Here is a 25,101-nt window from a genome sequence, read left to right as displayed (position 1 = left end):
GTTCTGAAAACAGCATTATTCCTTCATTTCACTATAGGTGTGTCCTGGTTTCCCTTATGATTTCTCCCTGTCCCCATGAGAGATTGAGAAATTAAGTGCTTAATTTCCAAATGTTGAAGGTTTTTCTGAATATCAAGTGAAGTGAAAGTCACTCAGTTGTATCTGACTCTTTGCGATCCATGAGGCTGTAGTTCACTTACTTGGTGCATGCATGAATTCTCCAGGCCAGAATACTGGAGTGGGTAGCCTATCCCTTCTCCAGGAGATCTTCCCAACCCAGGGATTGAACCCGTGTTTCCTGTATCTCCTGCATTGCAGGCAGATTCTTTACCACTGAGCCATTGGGGAAGCCCTGAATATCATGTAGATCTCTAATTTAATCCTACTGTTATAATAGATACACTCTTAAAGATTTCGATCCTTTAAAATGTAGTGGGAATGACTTGAAGGTCCAGAGGAGGGTCTGTCCAGGTGAATGCTCCAAGTACTTGAAAAACATGTGAATCCTGGGGCAGTTTGGCACTGCTTCCTAGTCCTGCCAACTAGGGCAGGTGGGCCGGTAGTGTTGTTCAAATCTTACCCACCATTACCAGCTTTTTGTCTCATTGTCCTAAGACTCAGCTGTTGCTGCTAAGTCACTTCAGTCGTGTCCGACTCTGTGCGACCCCATAGATGGCAGCCCACCAGGCTCCCCCATCCCTGGGATTCTCAAGGCAAGAACACTGGAGTGGGTTGCCATTTCCTTCTCCAGTGCATGAAAGTGAAAAGTGAAAGTGAAGTTGCTCAGTCGTGTCCGACTCTTAGTGACCCTATGGACTGTAGCCCACCAAGCTCCTCCATCTATGGGATTTTCCAGGCAAGACTCAGAGAAGGGTATTAAAATCTCCGGCAATGACCGTGGGTTTGTCTATTTCTCCTGTCAGTTACGCTGATTTTGCGTCACGTATTTGAAGTTGCTGTGGGGTACCATGTGTGTGTGATTTGTGTCTTCCTGGTAGAAGCAGTGTCCTGAGACCACTATGAGAAACCAGAGACCCACTTAGAAGGTCAAGAAGATGCTACACCTGCACAGCCTCGTCTAAGCCTCCCAGATGAGGCCACGCCGTAGCTATCAGACGAGGAGAGCAGGGTGGCAGGTCGGGTCACGGCTTCAGGGTCACATGGCTGGTGAGGTGTGAAAGGCAAGGTGCCCCTGGAGCCTACCTCAGAGACCACCCTCCTGAGCCACCGTGGGAGCGGCCAGCCCCTCCTGCCTCCCTTCGGCCGCTGCTTCAGTTTCAGGTTTCAACCTGCGGCCACATCTCAGGGCGTTTCCGGAACCCACAGCCCAGCACCGAGGCCTCAGCCTCAGCCTCACCTTCCCTGGCCTCCGTGCACAGGGATTTGCTGTAATCGCACAAATATTCTGTTTGGCAGAAAGCAGGTTTGCATGATCCCCAGCAGCTGATGAGAATATTGAATTCGTGTGTGTTCCTGGGAGCTCTCCAGGGACTTGAGAATTGCTGGGAATGACTCACTTTCTATCTCAGCCCCTCGACGTCGTGTGAAGCCAGCAAGGACGGAGGGGAGATAGCATCACGGATCCACCCACAGAGTTTTGGTTCCGGGCAGACTGTCAGTCAGGTCCCGGCTAGGCTCAGGCTCTGTGGTCCGCTCTGTGTGGTCAGCTCAGATATGTCCATCCAGGTGGCCTGGGGTCCACCAGGAAGCCTTGAGACGCCCCCTCGGCCTGAACATCCTTCGAGACAGGTGTGAAACAAATAAGCTGAAGTGGAAACATGAACCCAGAGAACCCACTATTTCAAAGCCAGGTGTTTCTGTAACAAGATGATCTGTGAGAGGCTCCCTAAGGGGCGAGGGGGCATGAGTGGGTGCAGATGCCCGGGTGGGGAGGCAGGGCTCCCCTTGCCACGGGCTGAATCACATCCCGGTAGGTTCTGCTCACGTCCTGGATTCCAGTGCCTGTGACGAGATCTTATATGGAACTAGGGACTCTGCAGGTGTAAAAAGATGAGGCCACAGTGGAGGCAGTGGCCCTAAATCCAGTGACTGCTGTTTTCATGAGGAGGGGGCTTCAGAGACACACACACAGGGAAACTCCACGGAGGCAGAGATGAGAGGGAGGTGGCCTCAAGCCCAGCGACATCTGTGCCCCAGAAGCTGGAAGAGGCAAGAAGGACCCTCTCCTGGAGCCTCCGAGGGAGTCTGGCTGCGCGGGGCCAGTGTGGCCTGTGGGGCCTGGCCTCGGCTTACAGGGGCCTGGGGACTTTCAGAGTCTTTCCCACTGATTGGGGTCTGTCTCTGTGGTGAGCACTGCAAGGCCCGCCTGCCTCCCTGTGGGCCCAGGCCACAGACCAGCCCTCATGTGGCCACAGCTCTGGGGCCCCCTCCACCCCGGGAAGGGTGTTGACACCTTGAGATCAGAACAGGCTGGGGCGCAGAGGTAAGGGGTCACATACGGGTGTCCCACAGAGCGTGCCCTATGACTGTCTGTGGGGTAGGTAGGGCCCAAGGGACAGGTGTAAGCAGGTTTGGGGAGCCCCGCCCCCCAGCTGGGCTGGGACACACCTGTGGTCTGGATCAGGGAGCAGCCATCACTGGGGTCCCCACAAAGACTGTGCCCTGATTCTGCCCTGAAGGACCGAGAGGAAACAAGGCCATACACAGACAGGTAGCTCGGGGCACCTCTGCCTGGAGAAGGCCCCCGTGCTCCCAGCAGGAGGAACACACAGAAGCCCAGTAGCTGGGCCTCCAGGCCCCGGAGAACACGGCTCCTTGGAGGATCTTGGGCGAGTCCGGTTTCCACCCACGTTGGGGAGACACGCTGGCACCTCGAACACACTCGCCTGCAGTCGGGACACACAGCGCATCAGCCTGGGCAGCTCAATCTGAGGACGCTTTAAGAGGAGCGTTTATTTTTAGAGTGTGTTTTTAACTTGATCACAGCAATGCAGGTAAATTGCAATAAAAACAGCGCAATCCCAACAGCAAAGAGCCACTCAGGGGCCTTTTGTTTAAAATAAAGTGCAGAGTGATTTTTGCAATAACACTAGCTTCAAAGGTAAGTAAGCCCAGCCGCAGGGCACCCCCAGTGAGAGACGCCGACCCCAGCTCCTTGGCCCACGAGCTGCCAGGGCTTTCTTTGCCTTGGGGCCCCCTGTCCAGGCTGGTGCCCGGGGCAGAGGCCAGGGCTCTCCAGGCCTCCTCCCAGGAGATCCAGATGGTGCCCATCCAGAGCCTCCCCCAGTCCCTCTGGTCCACGCTGGGACTGTCGGTGTCGTCACAGTTAATAGGGATTAACAAGCAAGGCTGTCCGTGTGACCTGAATGTGCTTGGGCATCGGACTGCAGCCAGACCAGAGCATGCCGCACAGAGGGGACAAAGGCACAGAGACGCTGAGGAACTTGCCTGTGGTCACACAGCAAGCATGCGGGGAGAGGTCCTGGCTGCCCCTCACTGTCAACATGAGGGAAGGCACAGGGTCCTCCCCTCAGTGTTCTTTGTGGGGCCTGAGCCAGCCGGAGCTCAGGCCCTGGGGCAGCTTGTCTGGGTCGCCCTTCGTGGGGCTGAAGGGAGCGCCCACGTCTCCTCCATCACCTGGCAGATGTGCTGCGGGTGGGGCTGGCACACGGCCAGGCCAGTGAAGCTACCCCCACCCCCCCAAGGCTGATGTCACCACACCTGGGACCTCATCCCACTCCCAAACCCTCCTCTGGTGTGGCCCCCTCAGCTGCCAGCCCCCAGGACACAGCCCTTCCTTGGGAAGCCTTTGTTTTACCATCTCATCCAGGGCTTCTCTGGGAGGCCCTGACCCAGCAAAGTGGGGTTTGGAGCAACTCTTTTCTCCTCGGGGCAGGGGAGGGGGCTAAGGTGGACCCTAGTTCCCTGAGCTGCCCTATCTGGGAGCTGACTGAAGCCTGTCTTTGGGGAGGAGACTCCTGTTTTCTGGTGGACGAGAGTGAGGGGCAGGCACACTGGCTGTGTGACCATGAGCAAGCTCCTCAACCTCTCTGTGCTTTGGCCTCCTCCTGGAGCTTGCAGACGAGCACGTGTGGCTTCAAGAACAAGATCACGGGTGCTGCTGGCCCGGCTGGAGTCAGGTCTGCCCCACAGACGCCCAGCCCCTCAAGGCCTTGCTGAGCTGGTGTTTGCTGCAGGCACTGCTTCCCAGCTTGAATGCAGTCGAGACAGCGATCCCATTTTGCTAGTGGACGGAACTCTGTCTCGTTTGTATTAACAAAGGGCAGCAGTGAGTTTATTATCCATTCGTCCTCTGTGCTGCTGGGACGTGCATCACAAACTGATTGTGGCAAACCATGAGCCAAGGCGCCACGCATGCTGGGGTCTCGGAGCCGCCTTGACGCCCCCGCCAGAGGCGAGGCCACCACGAGGTCGAGAGCCAGTGACAACTAAACTCCGAACACTTTGCCTTTAATTACAGTAAACTAACAAAGATCCCTGAGATGCTCTCATTTTAATAGAATGCAGTGTTATAATTGGTGTCCTACTTTAAGCAATGCAATTTCCCATGACCTGTTTTCCAAATTAACAGAGTAAAAAAGGTGTGTGCTGTGGGGGTGGGGGTGGCATGTGGACCCTGCAAAGGTGCTGGGCCTGAGGCCCCGTTCAAAGAGGTGTCTCTTCTTCATGTGTTTGCACACAGAGGTGATGAATTAGGTAAATTTCTCTCCTGTCCCTTCCAAGGAGCCCTGGATTTTAAATCAAAGTCTAGTCAAAGAAAATGAACAAGCATTCATGAAGCTCCATAAAATTACTGCCAAAATCCACAACTCTGGACAAAGCTGTCTGAAACCCTTCTCCTGGCTGGACGGTGCAGCCAGCCACAGGCCAGGAGTGGTCACTGTCCTAGGACTCTCTAGTACCTGAGGGGGTTGCTGCTCTTCTAGGGAGACCCTCCCTCAATGGGCCACGTCCCCTTGGTCCCCTGGACCACCAAGGATGGGGGAAGGAAGGCAGGGGAGGACAAGGAGAGCAGGAGGAAGCGGTGGAGGGGGTGGGTGGCAGGCGGTGGGGAGCAGGGGGATGCAGCTAGAGCACTGCTTCCCCTCCTGTCTGCTCCTTAGTTGGCTGGCCTGAACCTGTCTGCACTGTGGGCAGCCCACGAGGGAACAACCTGGCTGGACAGGAGCCTTTGGGGTGCTGATGGGGGCAGGAAGCATCAGGACTCAGTTTCCCCATCTATAAAATGGAGGGTTGGGGGTGGGCAGGACCTCTGCCTGGAAGGCTGCAGGGAGGATCCAGGGAAACAGCAAAAAACTGCCCCTTCTTCCCCTCTCCCATCTCTCTCCCTCTATTTTCTGGAGACCACCATCCCTAAGCCTCTACCGCTCCCCCCAGAACTTCTGGGCCAAACCCTGCCCCCTCATCAATACCTCCCTTCCCACCCCCAGCTCTCAGCCCCTGCCCAGTTCCCCGTGGTGACCAGCAGCTCTACTTAGAGGAAAATCAGGGCTCAGCAGCTCCCAGCTGGCTGCTCCCAGCTCCCGTCTCCCTGACCTTGGGTTCCACTATCTAAAGGGATGTCCTAGTTAATCCCACCCTGAGCTGGATTAATTTCCAGAGATAAGCCTCAGATTCAGTTCTCTCACTGCACTGCTGGTGGTGGCAGTCAGGCTGGTGCAGTCCCGGGGGAGCGGGAGGTATTAAGTGAAGACCAGCTCCCCAGAGATGGCCAGGGCTGCTGGCCGTCCACTCCCCTCATCTGCTGGCTGCCAACTGCTGGCAGGAGCGTCCCAGCACCAGACTGCTCATGGCAGGCAGCACGGGCCCCCTTGGAGCCCAGAGTGATGAGCTCCAGCCTCCAGGCAGCTCTTTCCTGGTCCTCCTTGGGGCATTTAGAGCTCCTGGCCCCTTGGGGGCTCTGGAAGGACTCTTGACCGCTCTCAGTATGAGAGTCACTCATGGCTGCTCACGGGGGTCTGGGCTCTGACCGCTGGTTAGAAACTAGACGGCCAAGGCCACATGCTGGCCGCTGGACAACTTTCCCCCAGGCTGAGCACAGGCCTGGAGACACCCTGCCTATGGTCCTTGTTGCACAAGGGCTGGGGTGAGCAGACATCCACCCTACCCTGCTGATTTCTGTCTTCACCAGTGACACTCCAGGTGGCAGGGGGCAGCTCACCAAGACGTTAAACTCTGCAGGGATACTGCTCCCCCAAATGGGCAAGAGCAGTGCTGGGCGGAGGAGCTGCTGGACTTGTCCCTAGGGCTGGTGGGCAGCCCCTGGGCCCCTGCCAGAGGGCCAGATGCCAGAGGGTGCAGGGCGTGGCTGCGGGAGGCCACCCCTTCCCAGAGCCACGAGGAGATGCTCTCCTGGCAGAGCTTTGGCTACAGGTGTGGAACCACCTCCTCTCTGCATGGGGTGGGGCGGGGAGACTGGAGGAGGAGGTGCCTCTCCCTGGAGAAGCAGAAGGAAGGAAGAGGCTGGTGTCCTGGTGTCCTGCGTCCTTCCCAGGGGCATGTGGGACCACTGCTCCCAAAGAGGGTGCCTCTCAGCCTGCACACAGACCCACCCGTACCTGCCAGGGGAGAACACAGCGGCAGCTACAGAACAGCCAGCTGTGGGGCCACTGGCAGCTCTGGCTCCCCTAGCCCAGCATGCCCCCATTCCCACACTTGTAGGAGGACTGACCTGTCACTGACCAGCGCCCACCATCAGGGCGTCCTGCCCTCAAGCTCCTCTGTGCTGCAGCTTCCCAACACACCTTATTTCCACGGTGACGCTCCTCGGTCTGTGCCACCTCTCTCCCTCAGTGTTTGTGCATCCCAGGGTGCGGGCTGGGCGCCCGGCAGGAAGAGCGTGTGAAGTGACCGCCAGCTGCACCCTGAACACACCGGCGGCGCGGGGACACCTGACGGCAGGGGTTCCCCGCCCCGGGCACCATAAGCCACGTGGTCCTGGGGTCCCTGCTTCCTCCTTTGGAGAACCAGAGAGGCTGGTGCCACGGCTGGTCCTCTGAAGCCCGTCTGACCCCACTGAGGGGCGACCAGCCACTGGCCACTGTCCACACTCCCGAGGGGCCCTGCAGCTAAGGAGTGGGGAAGGGTGTGTCAGACCCTCTCAGGCCCCTCACTCTCTCCTTAACCTCCAAACACCACAGACCGTCTCCCCTGTGGGGCCCACAATTCTCTATACACCGCTTCTGGGGCAAGGGGTCCTCGTGCAGACTCCAGCCATTCCAGGCCCTTCCTCCCTGCCTTTCTCACACTCTCTCTCTGGGATACTCTGCCCCCTGCCTCTCCAAGTCTCCTGGACTGTCCAGGACACCCACCCACCCTCACACTCAGGTGCACCCAGGACCATGGGCCCCTGCGCTGCTCACACTGCCCACCCAGGCCCTCCCAGGGACCCAACCCCAAGCCCTGGAGAAGGCCTTGAGGGCTGCCTTTCAAGGGCTTTTCAGCAGAGCCCACCTCCCTTCTCTCCAGCCCTCCTTACTCCCTGGGGCAAGCCCCTCCCTCAACACCAGGAACCTGGGCTGACAGCGCCCCAACTGATGGAAAACCATGCACCCTGCTCCTTCCAGGACGTGCTGAAATACCCTCACCCGCCACCATCCAGATGGGAGCACAGCCCCTGCCAACAGGATGGCGTTCTCAGGACAGCCAGGGAGAAGCGGAGGGAGGGTTCCCAGGATCCGAGCACCCAGCAGGAACTGACCTGGGGCTTCTCCACAGCAATCACACCGTCACCTGGTTCTCAGTCGGAGGTGCAAATGCGTCTGCCTCCTGGCTCACAAAGTGCGTCTGTATCAGCTGGGACCATGACCTCTGGGTGCACCTCACTCACGCACACGAGCATGCACACTCACACACACTGTTCAGAGGAGGTGGGGTGTCAGAAATGTCTGCCCTGTGCACACGCAGGAAGTTTGCCCCGCGGTGATGCTGAGTAGATGTCAGTGGTTGACTTTGGGTCCAAAGCCTCTGATTTCTTGATCCCGATGAACCGCTGACATCAAAGAATTAAGTTCCCTGATGTCCCCAAATAAAGGAAACTTAACAAATTTCCAGAATGTTGGTTGCAATTTCTCACCCACCTCCTCCCACGAGGAAAATGGTGGCCTTGCCTCAAGTCTTTTTGGAAATTAGAACCAGACTCCCACCCACACCCGCTGTGGCCAGTGGGCCCCTCGAGTTCCCGTGGGCTGCCTGCTCTGGGGGGTGGTGACCGCTGCTTCCACTCCCTGCTTCTTGCACACTCGCTCACAGATACTTGTACACCTGTGTGTGCACATCCAGCACAGACATTTGCACCATCAGCCTAGGGTTTATCTGCAGGGGCTTGAAGTGAAAAGGGAAGAAGGGGAGACCCGCCAGATAACCAGCCAGGGGTTGCCATGGCATCTCCTAGACCGCCGCTGGGCCAATCCGGGCCAAGCGCGGGCTGGCGTCCTGCACGCAGCGGAAGAGGCGTGTGTGACCTGCACCGCACACACGCACTCACGCACGCGCACACGCAGGCGCACAGGCTGAACGCAGAGCTCTGGCTCACGAAGAGAGCGCACCTCATGAATATTCATCAGGCTGATGGAGGCAAAGCCAATCAACCACTTGGCAGCTCGATTTTTCCTGGATCCACTCTTCTCTTTGATCGCTGGCCGTCTGGGGGCAGGCTCTGAGGCTCTCCACCCAGCCTAGGGGAGGGGGTCCACAGGGTTAGACCCCTTTGCCCTTGCCAGACCTAGCCCTGGCAGAGGGCGTCCCCGCAGTCTTTCAGTCAGCCATCTGGTCCCCTCGCAGGATTCCAGTTCCCACCCAGGGCCCAAGCACAGTGAAGTGGACTTTTTGAAGGAAGCGTCCACCTGTCCACCCCCTCTCTTACTTCACAATATCTGACTGGGGCAGAGACACAGCAGTGACCCCAGCCTTGGCCAGCCTCTCCAGTGTCACCCCAGCCATTTCCCAGAGCCCCAGCTTCTGTCTCAGTCAAGGTCCCCACAAAGCAGAGCCTGAGGCAAGAGTTATACACCCCAAGGGCAAGGGCCACAACCGCTACAAAGGAGCTCTGTGGGAGGGGCCTGGGGGTGGGGGTGACTGTGGACCATCACCTCTGGGTGTGTGGCCAGGCATCCCAGCTGGATGCCCAGAGGGCAGGACTCCTCTGGAAAGTCTTGAGCAGCCCTCAGAGGAGGGTGGGTTGTGTGCCTGCTTCCCTTCCATCCCTCCCTCTGTGGTCCAGGTCCACCCGTCAAGAGCCCACCCTCTGCCTCCATGCATGCTCTTTGGGGCCACTGGGGAAGTCAGGGCCCTCCCACTCCGAGTCTGGGCAAGCTGTCTCTTGAGCTCATCAAGCACATGGTGCTGAGTCCTGCTCACTGCCCCGTGGGCTCTGAGCACTGGGTTGACCCACCACCAGCCTGCACACTCTGCTTCTCCCCATCCTGCCCAACCTCCAACCTGGGCCAGGGCGGAGGTGGGTGCCTGGCATGGAGGTGGGCAGGAACCCACCCACACTGACTAAAGGGCAGCTCAAGGATGCAGGTGGCATCCAGAGGAGACAGGTGGAGGGGAAGCCACATACCAGCTTGCCTGCCACCGAGATGGAGGAAAAGGTCTCTGGGCACTCAGGACCAACCACACCCGGGAGAGGATGCCTGGGCATATGGGCCTGTGTGCTGAGCTCCCTGACCAGCCACAGGCCCCAGGGGTCACTGCAGCATCTGAGCTTCAGTTCTCTCAGCAAGAGAAACTCACAGACCCTGCCAGTGTGGTCAGATAAGCCTTCCTGTGCCCAGTTCAAAGAGAAAACAGGCACAGCCTCCACGAATGCTCTACCTGAGCCCTCCCTGGGCCCCAACCTGAGCCCTACCTGAGCTGGGTACTCTGTCGCTCCCCCATTTGCTGTCCTGCTGCAGCCAGGGGGCTGACCACTTTTCTGCGCCTTGGCTGTCAGGCTTCCAGCTGGATCCAGGTAGGAAGAGAGGCAGGAGTTATGGTGGCCCCCGCCCCTCCCTGCCTGTCTGCTTCCTCCACCTCGGCCCCTCCCCTGGCAGCTAGCTGCCCACTCCCTGCCCTCCCCTGACCCTCAGGCCAGGGCCGGTTGCAGCTTGTGCATCTCTGAGTCCCCCAGAGATCGACTCCTTGCATCTGGTGCCATAGGGCCCAATGCCAGCCCCCAAGTGAGGAGGTTCACGTGGTCCGTCTTCAAGGAGCACACTGAGGGGTCAAGGAAGGTGCTGGCAGGTAAACACAACACAGACCCACCTCCTACATTGGGGTCAAGGGGGTTACTCAGAGTGGGCACCAGTCCTGCAGTTCTGGTGGCATCTGGGCACTTGGGTCTCACCCTGGAGGGGAGCACTGTATACAAACTGCTAAGCTGGTGAGGGCTGAGAGGACGGGGTCCTAGTTGAGGGTGGCAGCTGGTGGGGGATTACACTGCAGAGGACAGTGGACAGGCTCAGTGACAGACTAGGGCAGGGGGAGAGGGCTGGGGCTGTGGAGACCTGTCCTGGCCAGCACTGCGGGGCAGATGCCCCAGGCTGGGGTGGCAGGGGGGACAGGAGTCCTGAGGCCCAGCCAAGCTGTGGGGTGGGGTGCCAGACAGCCAAGAAGAATCCTGGAGGGCCCCATATCCCCCTCCTCATCTCGTAGACGGGTCCAGCAGGGACCTCCCCAAGGCCCAGGGGAAGTTAGCAGCCCAGAACTCTCCTGAAGCCTGCAGGTACGGTCACTGTTGGACTGAGGTGGTGCACAGGTTACAGTCCAGGGGGTTTTCCAGGTGTTTGGAAAGCGGCCCCTCACCAATAATCCCCTGAATTCCTGCCACCCAGAGTATGAGGGGTGATGCCAGAGCTTTATATGAGCCGGAAAAGTGCCTCTCAAAAGCCCAGGGAAGGATCTGGAGGTCCCCACACTTTGTGGCTGGCTCTGGGTATGCTTCTGCCCCTCTCAAACGAAGGGTGGGCCGATGACCAGAGAGAGGGTCATTTCAAAAAAGACTGGGCACCATCCATGGGTAAAGACACCCTGGCCGTCTGGGCAGTACCCTGGACAGCTCCCTGCCCACTGCCCAGCCACAGGCACTTTCTGGGGGTCCTGTCTCCTCCTACCTGGGGTCCATCAGGATTTCCAAGGCAGAGCCAGGTCAAACTGGCATCCTTGGGGAGGGTTTGACAAGGAGAGAAAGTCACCACCCCCTTCACCCCTGAGGTCATGCATGGGGGTACAGAAGGTGGCAAATCACTTACCCCCAGAGGCTCCTGTCCTGAGGCTGCCAGACCTCTGATGGGCCACATTCTGGGACTCCCCATAGGCCCAATTTTGGTCATCTGCTTTCTCCTTGCTCCTCACCCAGTCCTGGTGGAAACTAGGTGCCCTTGGAACACCTGGGGCCTTCCAAACGGGAGGAAACAGGGTTCTGAACAAGCTCCCCAGGCCCACCTTACTTCAGACATGTGCGATCATTAACACATTAGTCTTACACAAATAAAATGGCTGCCATGCCCTTGTCCTCCAGTTTAGAACTCCACCATTAGAGGGAAACCACTACCCCTTGTCTCAAATAAACATTCACCCTGAAATGCACACAAACAGACTCCTGGACTCCACACCAGCCCACGGGTGGCTGAAGGCTCTGAGTAACACGATGACTGATGACCAGCTTCCCCTCCCCCACCTGCACCCCAGGATACTCCTACCAAGCAACCCCAGGCCCCTAGTGTAGGCCCTCAGCCCCCAAGTCTGGGCAGCTCCTCTGCATTCCCACCAGCATGCTCCTGCCCCTCTCCTGGGGCACACAGCATTGGTCCAGCATCTGTCCCCTACTGCTGACCACTGCAGCACACCCACCTACATCCCCTGGGCTCTTGTATCCTCCCCCCCAATCCCGGGGGTAAACACTGGCTGGACAGGAGGGTCTTTTTTCCTGGGGACCATAGCTTGTCCTCTCCTCCCCTTCATCCCTCTGCCACTCTCTCACTTCCCAAGGCCTGGTGGGAAGTTCCACCTGTTTCCCCCAGCAGGGGACACTCCCTGTGACACATCCTGGAGGGTGGGGGCAGACCTGAAGAGGGCAGCAGGAAAGTGCTCCTGTCCCTGAGAGGAGGCAAGTCTGAGAGGCTGGAGAGAGGTGTGGGTCAGGGAGGAAAAGGAGCCAGACGCTCAGAGGTGGAGGGAGGTGGGGGAACAGAGGTAGGGGCAGGGGGCAGGACAGAGGAAGCAGAGAAGGAGGGAGAAATGGGGGGTGGTGCAGAGAGAGATGGAGACACACAGATCTGAGAGACCCAGAGACCAAGGGGAAAGAGTTCGCCTGGAGGCAGAAGAACTGGGACTAGAGACACAGCAGTTCGGGTGGAGGAGGCAGAGACCGAAGGAGTGCACAGCAGAAGGCCACTCTGGTACCCCCGCACCATGCTGTGTTCAAGGCTGCCAGAGGCCCAGATCCGAGCCAAGCCATGGCAGTCTTTCGGAATCTAGGCCTGGGCCGGCCCCAGCTGGGATGCTGCTGGGGTGGACTCCTTGCTGGGGCCTCTGGGAGCTGAGGGAGAAGGGGGCACACGGGGTGCCCTGGGGCAGAACTGCCTCCTCACCTCTGAGACGGGGAGGGGACCTTGGTGGGGACAGGCCCGCCCCTCTCCCAGGCTGTGGACAGAGGCGGTGGGGACAGGCAGAGCCCCTACCAGTGCAGACTTGAGACAACCTGGGCCCTGGGCTGGGCTCATCATCCCACCATCGCCCTGCCTGTCTGAGGAGACAGCCAAGTGGGGCAGGGGTCTGATGGAGGGAGGCCTCAGGGCCAAGGAAATCAGTCCCTGCTCCCAGCTCTCCAAGGAGGCCCAGGCATTCTAGTCCAGGGGATCCTGCTCCCATGGGGTCCTGCATGCCCTGGTGGGCTGGGCCCCTGCAGCCAGGCAGAAGGGGCTCAGGGCTGGTGTGGGGGCTCTGCAGGCCCTGGAGGAACCCCAGGGAGACTAGCCCCCAGGCTGCTCCTGCCCCGACTTGGTCTGTGCTTTCTTGAGGGCAGCAGAGGCAGCAAGCCCTCACCCTCATCTTCCCAGGGGCACTTTGCTGACACTAGACCCCTAGGCGGGGTGAGTGGGGGACAGCCTGGGACCCCTCCCCACAACACGCCTTCTGGGACCTGGGCTGGGCCTGGGGACAACAGGGGCTGCTCCGCTGCCAGGATGCAGCTGGCAGGAGGAGGGCAGCCAGCCCAGAGCAGGGGAGAGTGGCTGGGTGACCAAGGAGGCACCTGAAACCTCAGGGAGGTCGGGCAGGGGCGCCGAGGGAACAAAAGGCCCCTTCCTCCCACTGGCCAGGCTTCGGCCAGCACCCCTCACACCGTGCCCTGCCTGGGACTCTGCACTGGCCTCCACTGTGCCTGACTGTCCAGGTGCGCCACTCACCTGGCCTCCTGACCACCACCCTCGGCATGCACAGCCCGATGACCCAGCAGGAGAGGTGCACCTCTGGGCCTGCTGGGCGCTCCTCCACCGGTCCCTCCTTGTGGAGCTGGACCAGCTGGAGCCGGGGAGGAAGGAGAAGGGGCGGGAGCCGGGAGAGGGGCTGCAGCCTTATTTCCATGCTGGCCCCCGAGCCCCGCCCACTGTGCGCCGCCGGCTAACAATCGCAGTCTTTGTGGTGGCCTTGCTCCCGCCCTCGCCCTCCGCACTCAGGCGTGGCGGGCGTCCGGCCCCCCACCCACTTCAAAGGGTGAAGGGAGGAACCCCTCCCATCGGGCCCCATCCAGACCTAAGCATAGGGATGGGAACAGAGACCTAGCCTCTACGCTGTGGGGGCTCGCGCTGCACCTGCTCTCAGCACACCCCGAAGTCATACAGGGAGAAGCCACTGGTCGGTGCCCTGGGAGCACGTAGGGGGCGGAAGAGGCCCCAGAAGTGTCCTGACGGGGGCTGGGGGGGTCCCTTCTGGGGGTGGGACCCCTCCCCCAACGGCATCAGGCACCTGCTCCGTGTGGAGGGAAGAAGGGAATGAGCGGGAGCCAGGAGCTTCCCTGGGGGTGTTAGGGGGACCAGGGCCTCGCTGCAGGGGTAGGTCTATATGGGGGCCTCTGAGGTCCCTGGACCACCCAAGCCGGAGCTTGGAAGCAGTGGACCATGCCCAAGACATGGTTCAGAGCAGGGCTGGACCGTGAGCAGGGCTTGGCCTTGGCGCCCTGAAGCCCTGTGCCTGCAAACTGTCCCCCTCCTTCAGGCTGAGGCTCTCAGCCTCCCCGTCCCAGGCTACATCTGCCCTGAAGGCCCCTGAAGCTGGCCTCCAGCCTCTCCCTACTCCCTTCAGGTCCCAGGCCCCGTTCCCCTTCCTCTCCCACCTTGGATCCAGGGCACAGTCAAGGGTCGTGGGGCCGAGAGCCAGTGGTTCCCAGCGGTGCCGCGGCCCCTCCCCTTTCTAGAGGAATGACAGGCCTCGCACCCAGGAGGGGCGGGCGGTGTGACGAGGAAGCCGGAGCGGAAAGGGCGGGGGTTCCTCCCTGGTTTCTGTGGATTTGTTTAATCCCACGTTATTCGAAGCCTTTCACGGTGGCGGAGGGAAGGGGAGGGGAGGAGGAAGGGGGTCTCGGCTGCATCCCTCCCTCCCTCCTCCCTGCCCCCGCCCTGCAAAGCCACCTGACCCACCTCCAAGTTGCCGGCCCAGGCTCTCAGGGCCTTTGTGCGCATGGAGGCAGTAGCTCGGAACCCGGAGCACTGAGCAATCGGCCACGCATCTCCTCGCGCCCTCCGCTGGGAGCCAGGAGCCCCTGCCCCGATCCGTGGAGCTGGCAAATAAACGAATCCACAAACCCAAATTCTCGGTGTGCTGGGCAGAAGCGGCAGCGTGGGCAGCGGTGCAGAGACGGTTCGGGTATGGCTGGGCTGGGGTGCGGTGAGGCCGGCCGGCACCTGAGGAGCCAAAAGGACCCAGCGGGGGTCTAGCAGCCGTGAGTTGACTTCTACAGAACCTTCAGGGGCTTCAGGGCCACCAAGAAGGTCCCCACCAGGCTGACGCAGGAGGACGGGCAGGGCAGGAAGTCTTTTCTCATCCAGCACCCACCCCTTGCCCAAGGCGACCCTTCCTCCTGCGGGCCAGAGCTGGGGGCCACGGGTACCTGGGAATGGAAGAAGGGGTGAGCCTTAGGCTCCGTGGGTGGGTGCTCGGGATCCCAAGAGCAAATACTGTAGGCTGTTTTGGGGTTGCACAGAAAGCTGATCTGATCCAAGGCATGGGGCACACACCCCCACCTTACCTGCCTGGGGAGAGATCTGAGGGGAGTCAGAATGGAAGTGCTCAGCCAGAGAAAAGAGCAGGCCTCAGAAGGCTGGTGATCCTCTCTTGGCTCTGGGTGGAGCCAGTCTGGTACAAAGGGGAATCTGAAGGAAGATTTGGGATCCATAAACCTGAGGAGCCCTCCCCCATAGAATGCAGACAAGCTGCAGGGAGCTGGAAGTCAGATCCGACCACCTCTCATCCAGGAAATCAAAGGAGGAGGGCAGAAGTATGCCCCAACCCTTCTAGGGAGAAGATGGGAGTGGGGTGAAAAAAGTCCAGAGGCGAGGCCGGGCAAGATGAGACTGGGGTTTGGGGTTCTGTTTCAACACCATGGACAGCGGCCCCCGCTGCCTGTGGGGATGCGCCTCAGTTGTGTTAGAGGCTGCAGTCAACGCAGTCTCTGCCGGCTGCCCTGCGTCCCCCGCCCTTCACCCCTGCCAGCAAGCATCAGGCCTGGGCTGGCTGTGGCTGGGAACCCAGCAGGCTTGGGATTTTACTGGATGTTGGGCTGAGGGAGGCAGTTTGCACCCCATGCAAGGGAGAAGGGCCACTCCCGACTCCAGCAAAGGGCAAGGAACTGCAGCTGGGAAGGGCCCTATGGGACAGCCATCCTGGCGGATTGAGGACCCGAGTGGAGGGGCGGGGGGAGCGCACAGCAGCCGAGTGCCGGCCCTGGTCGCTTTTGCTGCCCTGGGGCTCCTGCAGTGCTGGAGAGGGCCAGCAGGGAGGGACAGGACCTCATGTCCAAGGTGGGAGGGTCAGCAGGCTCTGCTCTGAGGCAGATGGCACAGGGGTTGTGTGGGCCTGAAGAGGGGCCTGTTGGCCGGGCCTGGGCCTGAGGCTCCCTCACCGTCTGCACTGAAACAAAGGCCAGTGGGGAGGCCTGAGGAGGTCTGGCTTCGGGGAGCCACTGGTCCTTGGCCTGAGAGGTTCGAATGAGGCTCAGCCCTCAGGACTCTAAGGACAGGGTGTGAGTGAGGCCTTGAGGTGTTGCCTGTGAATCCGCGGCCCGTGGACCCCGGACGAGAACACCCCACCCCACAGACACAGCAAGGAGAGTGATCTTTGATGGGGTGTCTATCTCCCTCCTCCAGATAACTACCCAGTGGGCCGCTCCGAGCTCTGGGCTCCCGAGCCTTCCTTTCCTGTGGGGGCTGCAGGCGCTGTGGGTAGTGACGATGTGCGCCTTATGGGGCAAAGACTGGAAGCGCGAACCTGCGGCGCAGGCCGTGCGGAGGTGCGTCTGCGTGTGAGACCAAGCCGTGTGCAGCCGAGGCGTGGTTGCTGGTTGTCAACGTGCACTCAGAGGGGCTGCGGCCGCGGGGCTTCAGGAGGAGCGTTCGCGTGGGTGCGGGAGGGGCACGGGAGGGTCCTGGTGTGTGTGTGGATGAGAGAGACACGTTCCCGTGGGTAGACGTGCGGCCGCGGGGCGCCGGGGACGGTCGAGGGCGCTCGAGGGCGGCGTCCGTGTTAACGGAAGAGCGCGCGGAGCTCGACACGGCGAGTGTGCGCGGGAGGCACCGGGCGCGCAGTGCGTGTATGCGCGTGTGCGCGGCGCGCGTGCCCCGCAGTTCTCAAGGACACCTCGGGGAGGCGGCGACGGAGCCGGTGTCCGGGTGACGTCACCGCGCGCCCCAGTGATAATCGCCCGGTGCCCGAGCCGAGCACGGATACGCGCGGGGGCAGCTGCGGCGGCGGCGGGCGTGGGACAGTCGCTCCTGGGCCGGCCCGGGTGAGCAGGAGCTGGGCGCCCGCCGCGCTGAGCCCGTTGACGGTCGGCTCCCAGCGGGCCCGCGGAGCTCAGGGACTTCCTCGGCTCCTTTTGCGGCGTCCCCGCGCTCTCCGCCCCGGGCAGCCGCGTCCGGGGCCCGCGAGGCGCGCGGGGCCGGAGGAGGAGGCGGAGGCGGCGGAGGCCGAGGAGCGACAGGAGGCGGCTGCAGCTCCCGCCTTGGACGGGTAACTGCGCTCGGGGCCGGGCCGGGACAAGTCCCGCGAGCGCCTTCTCCGTGTCTTCCCGGCTTTCTCTCCACCAATGGCTCGAGCGTCTCGCGGGTACCGGCGCGTGGGGAGGGTGAGCTCGCTGGGCTGTAAAAAGAGACTGGCTTTCCTTTCTGAGCATCGAGATTTTCTTTTAGCCGCTTTCGTAACGCGCTCGCTGGTCGTGCCGGGTGGGGGCTCTGCGGGGGAGGTCGCTGCGGAGAAGCTCGCGCCGCTTTGCCGGAGCGGGCACCGCACCCCTCGGCGGCCCGCGCCAGGCGGCCGGGCGCGCACTCGCTCGCTCACCCTGTCGCCTCCAGCGCCTCCTTGCCCGCGATTCCGCGGGGTGCCAGGTTCCGGGGACGCCCGAAGGGCTTGCTTGGGCCCCCTCCCTGCTGCGGAAGGGGAAGAAGAGTGGGCTCTTCGGAGTTGGGGGCGGATCCAGGCTGGAGTCCGAGGAGGCACAGTCGGCGTAGCGCAGCGCCCCCGCCCCGCGCGCCCCGCGGCGAAGACGCCGGAGCGTTCGCGCCCTTCGGGCAAGGACCCACCGCGAACCGGAGCCGCTGCCCCGACCCGGGCCGGGCCGCTCGCCGCCCGCTGCAGCCCTGAGGGCCCCTCTGCGTGTTCACAGCGGACCTTGATTTAATGTCTATACAATTAAGGCACGCGGTGAATGCCAAGAGAGGCGCCTCCGCCGCTCCTTTCTCATGGAAATGGCCCGCGAGCCGGGCCGGCGCGGTGCCCCTCCCGCGGGAGGAAGGCTAGCCCGGCCCCCGGCGGCCCCTCGCGCCGCGGACAAATCCGGCGAACAATGCGCCCTCCCAGAGGGCGGCCCAGCTGCCGGGCCGGGGACCTGGCCGCGGGACACAAAGGGACCCGCACGCCGCGGGCGTTGCGGGGCGGGTGGGGGCGGCCGAGGGGGAAGCCTGCGGCCCAGACGAGGCTGCGGCCACGTGTACCCGCAGAACAGAGCGTCCAGAGGGCAGCGAGAACCGGGAAACAAAGGGAGGGTCCGCGGGGGGCGGCAGAGTGGGGGGTGGGCGCTGGCGGCAGCGGCGGTGGGGGACTGAGAGCGGTGAGGAGTCGGCGGCCGCGCGGGCTGGGTTTGGGGAGGTCAGGGCCACCCCGCGGGCTGGTCGGAGCGCTGTCCGCGGTGCTGGCGGCGGGTGGCCCCGCGGGACAGGAGCGCCACGGGCGCGGGGCCAACAGTGTCCCGAGGGCCACTCGCCCCAACCGCGGCGCGCTGGGCAGTTGCCATGGCTACGACGGAAGGGGTGAGATAGGGCCTGAGGTCACTGCAAAGTCTGTCCTTCCTCAGTCCACTGGGCCACGGGGTGGGGGTGGCCCTTTCTGAGCTCCTGGAACGGCCTCCACACCTCAAGGACACGGGTCAAAATGAGGAGGGACGGCAGTTTACACCCAGGGCCAGCCAGGGTCGAAAGGAGGGAGATGGATGTGCCTGACCGCATGGCACCCCAAACCTCTGGACTGTGCGGGACTGAGGCACGTGAGGCTCCGCAGCCCCGGGGAGAAGAGACCCCTCCCCCACCATCTGCAGCCGCAGTGACACCCACTCAGGTTTGCTGCAGGCATTTTTTTTCTGTCTTCGGAGCCAGCGCCACCTGCTGGCACCCTGGCCTGCGCGCGCCTTGGGCTCCTTCTGTGCCCCTCTCAACCCCAGGCGCCCCCATCCTGACAGCATCTTGGGTCACCCCTGGGGCAGACGGTCCTCTCCGGCCAGGCCCGCGTGCCCCGTTTCCCCTCCGGTGAGCCCCCAGGCCTGGCTCTGCGGCTGCTTGTTTCCTCTTAACCGGGTGAGGATGCTCCCCTCCAGCCAGGCTCCAAGCCTGGTCAGGAGCCCTGGTCTCCCTCATTTCTCCCAGCCCCCAGACTCCAGGCCGGGAGCAGAAAATCAGCACACAAGGAACAACTTGGGTTTCCAGCTGTGGGCCCTCCATGCCGAACCACCCCCCCCCACCCCCCTGCAGCTGCAGAACAAGGGTACACGCCTCCCCTGCAGCTCAGCCCTCCAGCCCAGCCCTGAGACATGGGAACAGGAGCCAGGGGCCTCCATCTGCCCCACAGCACCACATCAGGGTCACTACAGAGCCCTAGGACAGGGTCCTCTGATCTCCTGCCCCCTGGAGGACAGGAAAGGCCAAGAGAACCGCAGCCCGACAGTGGCGCAGCACGGCTGGTCCCTTCTTCCCTCCTCTGTGAGGGGTGCACACAGCATCCCCAAGGGCCTCTGGTCAAGGGGGAAGGAGGAGCCCAGCAGGGGCCTCAGGGTAGCCCTAGGTCTGGGTGTCCCCGCTAGGTGTGGAAGGAGGCGGGGGCCTTGTCCTGTCTGAGCTTTCTCTTGTGGCTGTATCAGGGGACAGCTTGCACCTTCTTCCTGAGGGAGCAGCCCCACGTCCCTGGCTGTCTGGAGCGGGTATCGGCTGGGCTCTCTGCTTGTTTACTTCCCTTCCTGGGGCCATGGCTCCTGACCAGAATGGACCTTCCAAGTGGTTCACCAGGTGTGGGGGACACCTCAGCATATTCCTCAGGCTGGCCAGGATCCAGTGGGAGGCCTCAGGAAGAAGCTTGGGGCTCTGCCCCCCTAGAACCCTCCCCTAAGGGAGGTCTGAGGTCACAGTATGCCTAAGCTCCAATCCCCCAGCAGGTCCGTGGTGCTAGGGGTTCTCAGGACCTCTGCCGGGCTGGCGGTGCCGGGCCGGGCTACTGCTGCGTGACAGCCGCAGTGCGGGGAGGGCCACGTGCTGCAGGACAGAGCCAGGCCTGCGCCCTGCACCCCACAGAGCCCTGCGGGTCTGTGTTCAGCCTCCCTGCTCACACACCTGCACATGGACCCCTGACCCCACTCTTGGGGAAGAACTGGGCCCCGGAGCTCCTGGCCAGTGCCTGGCCCACAGGACACTCCCTGCAGAGGTCCAAGGAGTCACCCTGGGGACCACAAGCTTGTTTGAGTACTCAAAACATGCCTGCACTGGGGCTGGTACCAGCCTGGGTCCAGGCCAGGACACTCTCTAGCAGATGGCCAGGGACCCCCTCTACCCCATGATGGGTTTGCCCAAGGATCCAGCTCTGTGGAAAGGGCTTTTCTGCTTTGAATGAAACCTAATAAACACCAAGTCTGATGCTGCCTGTCCACAGCAGCCTCCAGACACCCCTGGGGCACCCCCCGCCCCCAGGCACTCCAGCATAGCCCACTCTGATGCGAGGCCAAGCAGCAGTCAGCCCAGGCCAGACAGTCACCTCCTACATGCTCCCTACATGTTCTGCCCTGTTCTGACCCTGCCTCCAGGGCAGGGTGCCCTCAGGTCCAGGTACCCAGCAATCCTCTGCCAAGGCAGAGATCAGGAACCCAGCTCTCCGACCTGTCTACCTGGTCATCTCCTGGCCTGGCAGGGACCCTGAGAGCACAGCTCATCGGCAGCCCAGTCTTCACCCCTGGGCTTCCGGCAGCCAGGTGGGGTGCAGAGCAATGAGTGACAGTCGAGAAGCAGGAGTGGTGCAGGGCTGTTCCCTGGGCTTGCCAGCAGGGAGAGGGGAGGGGGCAGGGTCTGCCGCTGTGTGGGGCCCCCATTCCAGAGGGACTGAGAGGTGGTGGGGTCTTCTCATACACACACACCCCACCACATCCCCTCCACACCCCCACAGGGCTGCAAAGCAGAGATCACAGAATCAGGGCCCCCACACTCAGGCAGGCCCTGCACTCAGCATATCCCTCCCTCCTCAGCTTCACATCCCTGTTCTTAGCACAGAGAACAAGACCAGTGCATCTCCTGGGGTGGACGACAGAGGGAGCCCTGGGGAAACCAAGGCTCGGCTGACCCCTTGGCTGAGCTGGGGGCATGTTATTTTGGGGGTGGGGGCATGGCCATACACCCCTTGTCCCACTGACATTCCTGCAGCTGTCTCCACCTCCACATAGGGACTTGCCTGGCTCCCTGGTGGACATCAGCAGCCTAGACGAGAATGGACACAGAGACCGGCACGTATCTGCCCTCCCCAGGTCCACTCCCTGCCCTAGCTGGTGGGCCAGTGCCTCAACACTCACCACCAGGGAGCTTGAGCCAGAAGTGACCAGGGCAAGGCCCACTGTGCTGGAGGATGGGGGCCAGAAGTGACCGGGGCAAGGCCCCCTGAGAAGCCGCTCTGAAGACACTCTGGTGGGGGTGATGACAGCTGAGCCCCAGGGCCAGGGGAAGATGGAAACACACAGCCTCCCCGAACAATAACAGGGTTCCAGGCCCTGCCTCGGGTCCTCAGCCTTGTCCAGCAGGTCCTTTCAGGCTGCCCCCAATTGCCCGTGGGCCACCTGACTCCCCACCCCAGGGTCACCACCCAGTGTGGGACACCACTCTGGCCTTGGAGCCCAGCCTCATCAGAAGCCCCAGGTACTCAAGGAGGGCACTTGGGCTGTCCTGGGGCTGGACCACCCTGGACCCTCCTGCTGAGCGCCGCAAGCTGGGACCAAGACCTGTGACCTGCCCTGGGGAAGACCAGCTCTGTGAGCAATGTGCACCCCACAGGAATGATGACCAACAAGACCAGGCTTGGGACACTCCCAGCCCCAGGCTGTGCCCTGTCACAGCTCAGAAAGCACAGAGGGCCAGCTCTCCTCAGTGAGTATTGTCTCTGTAGGTCAGGACAGGCTGCTCCACAAAACACATACACACGGTCTGTGCCCAGCCCCTTGCAGATTCTGGAACTTACCACATGAGGGCGCCTCTGGGACGCTGCAGGATTCTGCGGCAGCGTGTGAGAGCCGAGGGGCGCACCTAGACGCTTTCCTTTCTTCATTCAACAAACATTTCCGAGTCCGTTGTGGGGGACCAGGCCACAAGTGCCGCCAAGGTCTGGGACGGGACCCTGATGGGTAGAGAGGGAACCTGACAGGAGCTGAGTCTGGAACAGACAGAGCAGGAGCCTCTTGATAACAGCAGGCAGGAAGTCAGACCCTCAGTCATCGGCCACGACCAGTCTCAGGCCTCACCGAACTCTTTAACCTCTCTGCGCCTTGATTTACTCATCTGTGGCTGGAGGGTGAGCTCAGACACGTTCACTCAGTAAATCGTCACCATCACCACAACAATAACCACCACCGTCATCTCCACCATCATCACCTTCAATATCAGCAATGGCAGCACCATCACCATCAGGGCCCTCACAGGATGAGGTCGTTCAAACACCCTCTGGCTTGTCCTGCTTTCCATCCTTTGAAGCAGCGGGGGTGGATGAGTGGAATGAAGATGCAGACCCATGGGAACTGTGGCTACCCAGAGGTCACCCATGGCCACTCATAGCATCTGAAAGACCCACGTGCTCCTAGGAGAGTGGCCGCATGCTGAGGACACAGGAGAGGCGGTGACAGGGTGAGTCAACAAGCTGAGAGTTGAGTGGTGCCATATGGGGCTCTCAGAGACAGGCCACTGGGTGTGACGCTCGGGTCCCTGACCCCACACAGGACAGCTCTCACCAGGCCATGGAGGCCGCCACCTTCACTGCCCAGGCAGCCCCAGGCTCAGCTGGCCCTTGGACAGTCTCCAATGTCCTTTCCCCACCATCCTTCAAAATGTCAGGAAAGACCCCTGTCCTGGCACCCAGATCGCATCTTCCCAACCACATCACTCCCAGAGAAGTACAGACTCCACTGCGGGCACACAGCCTGCCTCCTGGTTTAGAACACACAGGGGCTATCCCTCTCAGAGCTTGCCTGTCCAAAGGTCACAGATGATGTCCCAGAGCCCACGGAAGACCCATTCCCAGGTAAGCCCCACTTCCCCTCACACAGACCACCTGACCAGCTGGAGGGTCAGGCAGGATTCCTGACAAGGCACCCTTGCCCATCTTGAACCACTGTCACCTTACAACTAGCCGTCGGTGTGGCCAGGGCCCATGTGCTTGTGCAGGGGTGTGGATTTGTATGTGTTCATGTCTGTGTGGGTGGGTGTGTTTGTAATGGGTTACGTGTGTGCCCACAATCGGGCACAGGTATTTGCTCATGCACATATCCATGTCTGTATGTCTGGTGGTGTGCACATGTGTGCACACAGGTGTATGTGTGTACAGAGCACAGAGGGCAGCTTGAGGGTTGGAAAGAAGCAGGGCCTTGTGTACTCCTAGGTGCTCTAAATGGAAAGCCCTTCTGCCCTCCCCACCCACTAGATGGCCCTCAGGCCTCAGCTCTGACCCGGCCGCCCCAGGGGCAGGTATCCCAGGGCCCAGGTGCTGTTTGCAGTCATTTCCTTATTCCCTCCATCTCCTGAAGCTAAGCTGGCCAACCCTAGGATCCCTCACTGGAAGCCAGAGAGGTCAGATCAGGACCTGTCCAGGACTGCTGGGGTCTGTCTACCTTCCTTTTCAGCCAGGCCCCAACCCCATCCTGGTGCCACCAGGCCACGCCCTTCCACAGTCTGTGGCAGAAAAGCTGTGGCTGGAGGCGAGAGTAAAGCCAGCTCAAGGCCATCCCCTCCTGGGACCCCCAGCCTTGGGCAGGGGGAGGGGGTTGGATGGGCCCAGCCCTGAGCTTTGCTGCCCCCAACTGCCCAGGAGTAAGGCACCGGTGGGGACTGTCCCAGGAAGGCCAGACGGAGCCGAGTGTTTTCTGGCAGCACCTGCATTTACACCCCACCACCCACTTCCAGCACCCCCAACTCCATCACCAGCACCCCCACCTCTTGTGCAGCTGGGATCTGGAGTACTAGGAAGTCCCCCTGTGGCTGGGCCCCACCCCTGGCTCTTCCTGTCCACCCGACCAGCATTCCACCATCTGCTTACCATCCAGATGTGCTCTGTGGCCCTTGGGGGCCCCAGGGGTAGGGACTGTGTCAACAAGCTTTGAAGGAGGCTAGTGACCAGAGCTCCAGAGGCTGGCTGAATTCCAGGTTCCAGTGACTGCAAGGCTTGGGGACAGTGGGAGGCCCTGGGGACCTGCATGAAGGGACATGTCCACTCCACAGGGTGACATCATTCAGATGTCTGCACCAGGCGTGCACTTGGGTAGGAAGGAGCCCGGATGTCACTGGGGGAGGTGACCAGGGCAAAGGGTGCCATTCAGCAAAAATGGGTGAGCCACAGGCCCTGGCCCCTCCCTGGAAACTGTACTTCTGGTGGGACTGACCCAGGGCTCAGGCATGAAGCACGGGGCCTCATCTACCAGGGTCACATCGGAACCTTTGTTGCAGCTGTCTTCACAGTGGGTGTGGGCGGTGAGAGGCTGCCCAGCCTGCTACCATGGTGGGACACCGAGGGCAGTCATCACTCAGGACCCCTTGGATGATGGGCCTCCCGCAGAGCTGGCGGCCAGTCTCACATGAGCAAGGGGACACTGCAGTTCATCCTCCAGTGGGATGGGCCCTGCTGAGCACCTGCTGGCCCACCCTGGACCCTTGTCCCTCCCTCTGCCACCGGGGGGGCCCTCCCTTCGCATGGCCCTGGGACAGCAATTGCCAGAGGAGGCCACTGTGGGGCCAGCCACCTGGCGAAGTCTGTGAGATGAGCCAGAGGGGTAGGAGTTGGGGGTGGGGTGGGAGGTCATCATCCACAGCAATGGTGGGGGAGGGGAGGCCCGGCCAGGAAGCACCCCCTCCTCCCCCGAGATGCTGCCAAGGACACTGTTGTGTTGACAACCAAACAGGGCCCAGCTGTGTCCACTCACTGACACCTGATGTGCTGCAGTCCAACACACAAGGGCATCTGCTGAGAGCTCCACACAGACTTCCCACAGGGCGAGCACACACACACAACCTGTGCACACATGCAACACACATATACAGCAATACCTACCTATACATACACATGCATGTGTCTAATGCACATATCTACACACAGATACATGCATCACACACCTACACACATATACAACACAGTCTACCTGTATACACA

This window comes from Bos javanicus, chromosome 13, assembly GCF_032452875.1.
Source record: "Bos javanicus breed banteng chromosome 13, ARS-OSU_banteng_1.0, whole genome shotgun sequence".
In the NCBI taxonomy this organism is placed as follows: Eukaryota; Metazoa; Chordata; class Mammalia; order Artiodactyla; family Bovidae; genus Bos; species Bos javanicus.
This window is presented reverse-complemented; position numbering follows the sequence as displayed.